General features: G+C 33.3%; 1 long non-coding RNA gene across 1 annotated transcript in view; it reads right to left on the reverse strand.

The window, feature by feature from the left end:
* Nucleotides 1-12,362, reverse strand: part of LOC108761608 (uncharacterized) — a 158,190-nt gene that overhangs the window by 96,757 nt on the left and 49,071 nt on the right. Inside the window, exon 2 of the long non-coding RNA XR_001940130.1 lies at nt 7,530-7,741. This is a non-coding gene — a long non-coding RNA (uncharacterized LOC108761608). The remainder of the gene's footprint in view (nt 1-7,529; nt 7,742-12,362) is intronic.

Below are 12,362 nucleotides of genomic sequence, written 5' to 3' on the forward strand. Positions count from 1 at the left end.
GCTCAGGACGATTACGTCCCTAGGCGTTGCGGAGTAGGCTCAGGACTACTACAAGTTCTTAGGCGTTGCCGAGACTGAGATCACTCAGGACATCGGTATGCGTCAATAATCATTTACATCGTGACAAACATATACATATTGCATTGGACATTATATAGTGTGAAACAATTATTTATTTGTGTGTTAATAAACAGTAATCTATACGAAAAAACTGTGTGGATATTAATGTTATCTTCCTGAAGAGAACACGCCCTACAGTAATCATTTAATGTAGATTATAATTTATGATAGCGTTACTTATTACAGTGACAAACCGATTCAACTCGCAATAATTTCATTAATATTAACAGTAAGAAGCTAAAAAATCATAACACAATACTAATATAACATAAAGGCGGGAAAATTACCCTCACTCCTTCTTTTTTTTCAGACTTCTGCGGCGTAAATCCTAACGCGGCGTATTTGCCGGAGTTACCCTATATCTTCTGTATTAATCACACAGCGTAACAATAATGGATTGAAACGCGCAACTATATTTTTTGCAAAGAATTATTATATTCTTTACGCGGAAGCTTTGAAATACGTTTAATTGCTATGACACGACCCCGCTGGCAGTCGCTTTTATCGATTGCGTCCTTTGTATTAATCAAACGGCAGTGCAATAACGGATTGAAACACAACGAACACATAACTACGTCGTTAGCCGCGCAAATGGCTCAATCGCAACGTTACAACTAATATAAAATCGACGAGCGGTCGATGCATTGCAAGTAACGTTGCGGCTTATTAAATAGGAGGCATGCAATGCCGAAAGCAATGGCTAATTGCGCTCGCTTTTAAACAAATTTACATAAACATTTTTATTCTGCTCGCGTGATTTTTAATTCGGCTAAAAACACCGAGCTATATATATATATATATATATATAAATATATATATATATGTGTGTGTGTTCAGAAATACTACTCAAATATCTCATTTTATTATATCTTTGTTGTTAATAAAATGATATATAGGAGCACTCGAACAATATTCCTAAACGTGGCCTTGTTTGATTTCGCGTTCGTTACGACTAAAGAATTTTGAGTATAGATGGATAATCCTCCCCTAAAGCTTTAAGCGTAACCCTCCCATTAATTATTTAAGTATGTATATTTTACATAAAAAAATACCTTCTTCAATGGATATATCAGACGCTATTTAGATGTACAAGAAAGGAAATGACGATGAGCAGTGCGCGAAAGAGATTAAAGTCGTTATTCGACACGCACGTGCAAAATCGATCAGTCAAAACGAAAGCACTTCTTGATAAACCATCGATAATGCGTTGTTCGTGTCTGTGATGCATTCGTGAATTTACGGTGGCGAATAATCGAAACCCACGAGTCCGAAGTCTCCGTCATCTATCTCGTCGGAATCACTTCCGCTTATTTCGTGCTCCTCGAACGAGACATCATGTGACGGACGTGAAATCGATGAGTGAATAAATGAAAGTGATCATTGACGAGCTCAGTAATAAAATATGCAAATACAGAAAGTAAAATGAATGCTGTAAGAATGAATCATTATCGATCATTATTAAAATCAATAAATCGATGCATTATTTTGCAGGGATGAGAAGTAACACTCGTTACTTGTAACGAAGTTACAGTTAGAGTTACTTTTTTCAGTAACTGTAACTTAACTTCGTTACTTTCTTTCCATCTGTAATTATAACTTAACTTAGTTACATCTTTTAAGTAACTAGTAATTAATTTAATATATAGTTACTTTCATAGTTATTTTATATATTTTAAACTTATTTGTCAATTTAGTGTGCGGTAGTGTCCATTTGGCGCTACAAATACTTCGAAACATTTGATTAATCAGAAGAAAGAAATTTAACTAAAGCATTCAATGAACTCTCGTACCTGTTTAGTCTATATTTTGGGATCTAATGGAATCCGCCAATCAAATACAAGAGCGCTCAATAAACGATTGTAGACCATTTTGGATTAGTGCTGGAATTTATTTACAACTTTTAGCCGAATATAAAAAGAATTTTTTTTACAAAAAACATTGTATATGTATGCTATTTCATATTCATATTCACATGTGTTTATATTACTTTAACGAAAAACGTCTTTGCCATACAATTTTTTTATCTTTTTGAATAAAATTGTATAACATATAAACGTAAGCCAGTCTTTTTTTTTTAATTGTCCTAGGCTGCATTACTCTGATGACCCCGTGTATTATCCTTGTTTAATATTAGGTGAAAAATAAGGGTAAAACGATCCAGTTGAAGGGTAGAATGAAGGCAGTTGGATAATGTTTCTGAATACAGCCCTAATGGTATCGATACTACTAGTAAAAATTCCGATGAAAAAAGTAACTTAAAGTTACTTTTTCAGTAACTGTAACTGTAACGAATTACTTTTCAGAGTCAATAATTTGTAACGGTAATTAATTACCTTTTGAAAGAGAAAAACTGTAACTGTAATTAATTACTTTTACAAAGTAACTTTCCCATCCCTGTTATTTTGTATCACGTGTTTACGTAATCATATAACTACATGTAACAATTTTCGTATGCTTGCTCGTTTTGACATTGTATTTCACGAATTACAATAATTGTTACTTCGATACTAGGTAAATGGAATTCTCGCACTTTTAATTTAATGGTCGATCGTATTTCAAATGCATATATTTAAGACTTTCGTAATTTCGCGTGTATGTGTGTTTGTGAGAGAGAGAGAGAGAGAGAGAGAGGGGGGGGGGGGGGGATCGAAGAATGATGAATTAGTAATAGTAGGCGAACTGGTACGCAAGGTAAATTCATTGGTCGGTCGTTCTTTTGTGATGCATGAGATTTCCACGATCCGCGAATAATGGAATGGGAAATAAAGTGCGAACAAAATTCCGTCACTCTCGGATCACTCGTCGTCATTCCAGTGAAAAGAAGCGTGCACACGCACATAGTGCTCAATTGTCGACTTCACGTCCGAAAAGTACTTTCAATTTAAATCCTTCCATATAAAACGAGAAGCAATAATTTAAATTTAAAATTAGCACGACTTTTTTAGACTTTTTTAAACATTAGACTAACTTGCAACAAACACAGTACTCAAAGCAAATATTTCATGCGCATAAATAAAAATAGATTTAAAAATATATATATTCATAGAATACATAGAAATAATGTTCATAGCATATATGGTAGATATGTATAATATGTTAAAATAAAAAATTATATATTATTTATATCAATAAAATATAATTGTATTGTTACTGTATAAATGCACATATTTTATATACATCATAAAGAGCAATGTAAATTATCATTAATATATTGGTGCACGTTAATAATTCATAACTCGAACAATTGCGCTTTAATCAGACGTTATGCATCAAGACAAACAGAAAATTAATTAACGGTTAAATTCGATTATATCGCAAAATACATTGAATAAATCTAATTACTATGAACAAGAAGATACGATAGCCCAGTTAGACTATTTGCATCGTAAAATGGACCGGGATTATAATCAAACGCATCATAAAACCTATCATATGTCGATATCGATGTCGTAGACTAAAGCATAAAATTATTATACCTACATTCTCGCGGAGCCATTGTCATAAACACGGTTTCAGAAATTAAAGCACGAAAGGAATTGACATTTACAGTTCATTAAATCAACTATGATAAATGAATTTGACAATAGCTAAATAATAGATATATATTCATATCATTAAAAAAATTATTAAAATTCAACCTAAAAAATCTTTGTTATGAGATAGTTTTTAAATTATATATTATTTCTTTGTTAATATTCATGTTTTAATATTTAATAAATGCGTGCATTTTTAAAATTTGAATTTCACTAGGATGAAACGGAAAGATAGTGTAGGCAGCATGAAAACGGATGTAACACGCGTTCCACGCATAATGCATGCGTTCCAGTAACAAGGAGCATTCGCAATTAGAGGTGAATAATTAAAGGGTCGTTAGTCTCGCCAAGTATAACTCAAATCGCGGGGAGCGGAAATGAAGTCCAGAATTTTCAAGGCTAGTCGAGATGGCTGACTTACGGAAGCGATCGATTGTTTTCTTTTCCGTTTCACATCAAAGTATATAAATAATCGATAAACACGGTATGTTATGCATAATTATATATCGATAGAAATGTAAAAGCTCAACAAAGATTAAAGATCTCCATAAATCGAATATAGTCATTAATTAACACGGTATGTAAGATTTAATGATTAATTACAGAGAAAATAGTTTTAGAGACAATTTTTCCTATATTGAATAAAGATAAAAATTTATTTAAATCTTCAAATTCTTTTGTTTACGACAGTAAACAAAAAATATGTAATTTTTTAAAAATAATTTCAAATCTTAGAATGTGAGGTATATAAGCGACTATAATTATTTTTTTATGCTAATTTTCGTGTTAATAATAATCGAGTACGAGAGAGAGAAGCACTATTCTGCGCTAAAAATCATAACATAATTAGGAAACGCAGCTATTCTTTGATGTTGCATCATATGCGTCACATGCAAGATATAACTCAAATATTTGTGAATAAAATATTTTGTTATAAAATATACATATCAAAAGCAAAAAGCTCGTTGCCGAGAGAATAATGCAAAAATACTATTTGCCACTGTTCATTACGATGAAAAATGTCGCGTGATATAAAGTGTGTAACTCGCAAACACATTTTATAATATGTAACATAATAATTAATTATTGGAGATGTATACCAGTGTGTGGCATTGCAAATTTATGCCATCGTTGTACATAGAATCAGCTTCATTGTAATTCTCTACAGATTGAAATTGAGCTGGATACTTTTCTATCAGCGGAATCGAAGTGACATGCGATAGAAACGGATCGAGCAAACATAGAAACGGCCTGTCACACCAATATAATGGACAACTTTAATTACAACAGGTATGTATATTTATAGATATATAATGTGCAGATCACGTATCATCCTCGATGTATAAAACCATAGTTTTCTTCACAAATTAGCATAACGACCATTCTCCCGCCGACATGCATTTTTCATATGTTCCTTTATTACAGGTAACGAGTACACAAACCCTTTTTTTCTATTTGTAGAGTTCGGTTCGTCACATTATTCGAAGATATAATTTGACCAAAAAATAATAATACTTTCCGTCCTGTTAGCAATTTTTATGCATAAGAACAAATCTGATGATACCTAATCACAAGTATTATTTTTTTGAAGATCTATCCATAAAATAAAAGTGAAAAAACGATAATATTTTCAGCAACAAATTAGACAAATGTCTTGCACGAATGTAGGTCAGTAACTAATCACACAAAAAAAAGATTTGTTAAAACAACTAAAAACTTCACTGATTTGCAATCTATAGCTGTAATATACGCGGACAGTTAGTTTTCTGTGTTAAAGTAGCAAAATTATACAGCTGAATAAAATTAGTAATTATAGGTAATCATATTTGTTGTACAGCAAATTTGTTAATACAGCAAAATATATAACTTTCTACGAAAATCAATCTAATGCATATATTAGAATGTGAGGTATATAAGCGACTATAATTATTTTTTTATGCTAATTTTCGTGTTAATAATAATCGAGTACGAGAGAGAGAGAAGCAAATTTTACAAAACATATTAGCTAAATTAGTACGTACTTTTACTGCTGTAATAAAAAAAAAACTTGTAATATTAGCAATTTTCATTGTAAAAGAATTAATTGAATTAGCATACTGACAGACTGTTGACAGATACAATTTCTTTGTTGAACCATTAAATCCTTATAGAGGATAGAGTTTGCTGAAGCGCGTAGCAAACTCTAGCTTTGCCACCTAATCAATTTTTTCCGTGATACAGTTTTTCCGTAATACAACATATATTATTTGTTTAAATCTATACGAAGCTTTTTTCGCGAAAAATATTTAATAAATCAAATAGGGAGAAGTCGCCTATATCGTACTCCCTAACGTTTAAACAAAATTGTAACAAAAGTACTAAAGAGATCAGAATATTTCTGTACTTACATTAAACTTTGGTTCATTGGCAATAAAACAAAACGATACTTTTACAAAAATAAACATTAAATTATTGTTGAAGTTAGATTTTTTAAAAAAGTAGCTTTCGGTACGATTTGGAAATCGAGTCGTTAAATTGTACTACCTGATTCCTAAATAGTACTTCTAATATAGCAAACAAACTGACATTGCTTATTGTCATTTTGACATTAAAATAACATCTTTAACGTCAAAATAACGGTAAATAACGTCAGTTTGTTTATTGGGAAAATAAAGAAATTAATTTTAAAACTCATTTATTAATAAATTTATTTTTTATTTCACAAACTTAGTATACATATTTAAGTATAGGTATAATAAAAAGTTTTTTAGGTATTATAAAAACAGAAATTAGACTCTGTGTTTTTTAAACTCATTTAAGAAAACAAAGTAAAAAGCAATACCTAAATTGATTTAAGCTATCATTGCACATTTCAGAATATTCAAATCTCAGATATTTTGAAAAAATAAATTTTGGAAAATCAATTACGGATTTTTCCGTCACAATAGAAAAGATTCAATAGAAAGACTCAATAGAAAGCCTCAATAGAAAAATTTAATAGAAAGACAATAATTGATAAGTAATCACTTTCTTGAGCGCTTATTTAAATAGTTTTGGTAAATGTCAGGATTGTCACTACAGGTTTCGTACAACCACTTAGAGCACCTGACATACTGAATCCAGTCCATTGTAGATCCTTTTTTATCATAATAGTAACCTGCACATATTGCTCGCGTCACTTGCGAAAATCGTATCGGTACAATATAAAGACCAGCGACAAGTACGATTTACCCAACTCCCTCTATTTTTACAAATTTGCCAATAGCAACATAACTTACAAATATTTTACTAATTTGATGCTATACTCTCGAAAAGAGTTTAAATATCAATTATAACCATGAAGAACACTATAATTGAATTACCCACCTTGTACTGATAACACCTTAGGTAAATTGTACCAAAACTTAGATCAGACATCGAACAAAATCAATTTTGAATATCACTCGTAAACAGACGACTCGAAGACAAAACAAAAATGATATTTCTTAATCCCATATTACCAGCGTCACATCAGTATCATTATCTTAAAAAAAAAAATTTCGTTTAGAAAATACAATAGAGGTACGATTTAACCGTCGGTATGACTTAACCAACTCTCCCCTATCTAAATTTATATCAGTTTGTAACAAAATGCTTGACTTGAGATAAACAGCTTGTTAATATTTCTTATCTCTAGCCTTAACTTTGCTATCTACAAGTGAAGTCAATTTAGATGAGTTTTATTATCATAGATAACACACACAAGAAAGTCTTAGCAAGTAACATAGATTTGATCGGTGTGATACGCTACAAGGACGACTGTACCTAGCTTAGTTATCCATGGATGCAATCGAGAGAGAGAGAGAGAGAGAGAGAGAGAGAGAGAGAGAGAGAGAACGATAGACTTAAGATACGTACCTTAGGAATCGGCCAGACTATCCGAAATGCTTCTTATGAGGCAAATATCTGCTCAGGAAACGGTCCTCTTCGTATCTTTGATAATTATACCTTGTTAAGCGGCAGATGCTAAGTTGGATTATCGGCGAAAACTTCGACCTCCCACGTACGCAGAGAATATGCGCAGGAAAGCGAGAGATCTCCAAGATTTCCAGATCAGCAACCGTCTAGATCTGCAGCAGAAATGAAAGTTCCGATTAGGTACGGACAAATCGTTTGAAAGTTTAGAGTTTAGAGTATGAGAAACTTCGATCGCCGAATATCGTTGTGCAAGTGGCGAGTTTGTAGCGTACAAACGTCACATCGCGAGTCTCCCGAGAGACAGCTATGATATTGAGATATGGCTTGTGTTAGATATAAAATATTGTTAATATAATACGGACAATTTTAAATAACATTGAAGCAGCTTTAAGAGATCTAATCTAACATCAAAGAGGTTGTGTAATGATTAAATAAATTAGAGAAAGCTCTCACACGCGGGGAATGGTAACAATCCGAGCTCATGCCGGATTATCTTACCGCCATTGACAATCTCTATCGCGAAAGTTTACAACGTGATTCGCCCTAGTTTCACGTATTCGAATATTAATATGGACAAACGAGCACCCGGGTTCGCGCGGAGCGTGAATTCGCTCTCCGTTCTAATTCCGAGCTTAATCCAATCTACATGCAATTGTCAACGAGAGTATGCCACTGTGGAAGCACTTGATTTTAATTAAATCCAATGCAGATTAAATCTACGCCGTAAACGTGCCGCGGTAGGGACAGATTAGAAACTCCTGCACCTTATTCTCGCAGATTAATAACGATCGGTTGATATGCGTTCGCTCTTGTGAAACCCTGTTTCCTCCATCATACTCTATAAGATCGATTATCCAATCGATAAATGATTGGATTAATTCTAGTGCAATATTCATTTCACCCGATTGTGCTGCTGTTTATGTAATTTCAAAAAACAGTCATTGACACGTCGAAAATTTAATATATATGCCATGTATAATATTATTTGAGAGCTTCCGTAATTATTTAATTTATATAATTTAATATTTCATAATGTGTTTCATTGTATCCATGAAATCCAGAAATATCAGAACACATCAATACACATCTATATTTTGATCTATATTTTGATTTAAACAAAATAATAAGTGCTATTTCATTACATTAAATCTGCAATTGCGAGACGAGAATAAATATCAATTAAATAAAGTTTCATATTTTTATGATAATTCTATTTTTATTCGACAGAGGTGTATTTTCAATGCTTCTATTATAGCAACGACGGCTTTTTAAATAAACGGAGAAAAATAAATTTTCTTGTTTTTCTTTATTAAATATATGTATATGACATAATGCAATTTAAAAACTGAATGTTAAAACTGAATTATTATATCGGATTAAACGAATTTCTTTCAGAAAACCTATTTTGGTTGTGACTAAAAATAGCATAACGTTTGAAGCATCGCACTCAAATAACTCTACAATGTACCTACGAAAAACCATATCTCATTTGACTCTAACATCGCGGCACAATTTCTTGTTAATTACCGCCGTATCACGTTTTTGCAATTACGTCGCTACGCCACCCGCTGCGTGTTTAAGAATTCCATCTAATTTGAGCAATGCGCGAGACCTGCGATTCGGTGCAGTACTATATAAGAGTTGTGACACGTTCGTTTTTACTCGAACGTGAAAAGATGTACTAGTTAAAGATCCTCGACGGCCAAAACGAATCAAGTTACAAGCTCTTCCATGCGCGGTGTTCAACTCTGAATAGTAATGGAACTTTGAACAATTGAAACGTCTAAGAAGTGACTTGACGCTGGACGCTCTCCAAGTAGAAAACGTCGCGTCGGTCGATACTTATCTCTTGATGAGATCGTGATCACGTTTGGGTGTGTGACATAGCGGACATTATATTAAATGGTCAAGCTGCACGGATTTGTTTGGACGATTAATTATCGGGCCACAAATTGCGAGGCAGCTTGCTAATTTGCCATTGCCTCATAAACCGCTTAAGCGTACTAAAAAATATAAAATGCAGAGGAAAAATATAAGAGAAAATTGTCGCGAATATAGGGAACATTTAAGAAAAAACAAACAACTTTAGAACAGTATTGATCGTATATTAATAATAAATTATTATTCATTAATTTTTCACTCGCGCATTTTCTTCCGTCGCGTGGTTGAAAGAGATGAACTCGGTATCGGAAGAACTATAATCGAGCGACGAATAAAGTCGAATGTCCTCATTTTCTTTTGAAAAACAACCATTGCCTAAGATGCCGGGTATCCTTACCGTTCGTCCTGCTGGAATCAGCTTCTAACGGTTGAAACCATAAGGAGTTAATAATATTAGCGCGACAGACGAGCGAGCTCCGAGAAACAATTAAGCTAAAAGGCACGTTGATTCTTTCAGCGAGACGAGTAGATTACCCGATTAGTCTGACAGGGACGTTATACGTGATATTCATATACGCAGTCCAATTAAAATTTTCATAGACAGCTTCGCTACCGAACCATGCCGCCCGGTGCAACAATATATGCGCGAGACTCATTCATTTTCACAATCTACATTTGTATCACATGAAATTGTTTTTTTCCCTTTTTGTCGAGTGTTATTAGACGTACTAATAAATGACTCGTTGAGTGGCTCTACCTTTTTTTGTTAAACAGAAACACATTCGTCGTGCATATACACGCATCTTTCAGGTATGATTTAAAATGTAGAAAAAGTTGTTAATTTTATTAGAATATTTTTTATTTTATTAGAGAAATATATTTTTTAAATTATCAATGTGGAAAGAGAAAATTTGAATAACCACTAAAATTCCAGTCAAAACCTCTTATGATTTGTAACGAAAAATAATTGAAAAACAGTATTTTTACCACGCGTTGTAATTTTTTGAAGAGTGCGTAATTTATTTTTATATAGCCATGGAAATTGGTATAAACTTTATTTTTACTATCATATCTTTATTATCTTTTTTCGTTCTAGTACAAAATCGATAATCCTGATGAGATATTCACACGCACGGAACTTGAAGTTGAAATTGGTACAAGAGAGAAACTTAAGCGTTTTAAACGCTATATTCTCATAGTGAGCGTAACGGTGCATCCGCAAAAATAGCAGAAGCGAACCTCCGAATAGCGATAACGACTACCGGATGAGGAAGTTCCTGCTCGGACGTTAATGACCAGCGGAATATCTTTTTCGCAGCAACTATCGCCCACACGGCATGACTCCCTGATGATTTACAGCGCTTGGAATTAAGTAAGCTCGTCAACACGTAACGCCATGTCCAATTACAAAGTTCGAGCACTGTTTAGAAAACTTAAAAAATTCACGATCGTTACAAAATAAAGGAAAATAAAAAAATGATTAATTTACGAACTCCCTTTATGAGAAAAATAACCGCTCAGTTACAGTTAAGCATTGTTATGTTTATATCTTTATATCGCACGTTATTTAAATTGACCGGGAAAATTGATATGTCACGCGACGTTAATGAGCATTACTATTAAAGTATGAAATCAATAATTTTCATTAAAGAAATAGATATGCTAAAAATGAATATTATTCCTAATCGATAACAATATCATTAGCAATATCGCAATAATCTTCTTGTTTCAATCAATTGTGCCCGGAGAGGAAGATTTAGCGCGGCTTATTCGGTTAATATACGATTGGATCTAAAGTTCCGACTCCTGCATGTTGTGATGCATGATTAATTTAATTTATCCGTCCGCTCCAACCGGTGCGTTATTAGCCCGATTGCTCTTCCGACGAAGCGCGATGTAGCGTTCCGTCTCTCACACCCGCCATCGCGCGCAGCAACACCAGCATTATTAATTCGAACGTTATTAAATTTTCGATAACCCCTGCCGATGCTACGTGTCTTGTAAGCAAGATGCCGAGCAAGCTATCCGATCAAGCGCGCGCGCTCGCAAACGACCTCGTTACTCGACTGACATTGCGCTACGTGCGAAACTTTTCGACCTCTCCGTGCCACTATCGATATCGAGATTAAACAGTGTGTGTGTGTGTGTGTGTGCCGCATCGAGAAATTCATCGTTCATAGCAATATTGCAACTAAGCGTCATACTTTTTCTGCACAGTTATATCGTGATCCAAAATTGAAAAAGATTTCTTAAACAGCTACAGTAACGTAGCTAAACCTGCTAAATCTTATTCTGTAACTCTTAACGACAGTATAACGATACTGTCATTACAAGAATTACAAAATAGGAGCCTAGTCTCACATTATTTTGCACAAAACTTTTTATTGAAATGAGAGACATACGTTCTACATTTATAATCACGCAGAGAAAGAACAGTTTTGTTCAAGTGCCTAAAAATTTAACTAGATACAAATGAAAAAAATAATTATGTAGGATGTTCAAGCTAATTGCTAGAATATAAAAATGTTTTGCAGGCTTCATTATGCCTAAGTTTCTATATAATTATTTTAATAGTTCAAGAAAATTTCAGATCTCTGTAGCTCATAGTTAAATTTTCAGATATTTTATTAGAAAAATCCATCCTTCTTTCTGTTAGTGCATTAATGAAGAGTTTAGGTAGATTCCTAAATAAGAATTACGACGAGAATCTCTTATATGTATAGAACACCGCTTCACGCGACTTCTAAAATCATCAAACAGTATATGAAATAAGTATACGTATACTCATCCATCGAATACATCGCAACAGTGCACATAGTCCAAGCGTTTTTCCGCTTGGGACACAGGGGCGACCGATTCCATTGATTAACGACATGCGTTTCGTAATGAGAA

This window comes from Trachymyrmex cornetzi, unplaced genomic scaffold, assembly GCF_001594075.2.
Source record: "Trachymyrmex cornetzi isolate Tcor2-1 unplaced genomic scaffold, Tcor1.1 scaffold257, whole genome shotgun sequence".
NCBI classification, from domain to species: Eukaryota; Metazoa; Arthropoda; class Insecta; order Hymenoptera; family Formicidae; genus Trachymyrmex; species Trachymyrmex cornetzi.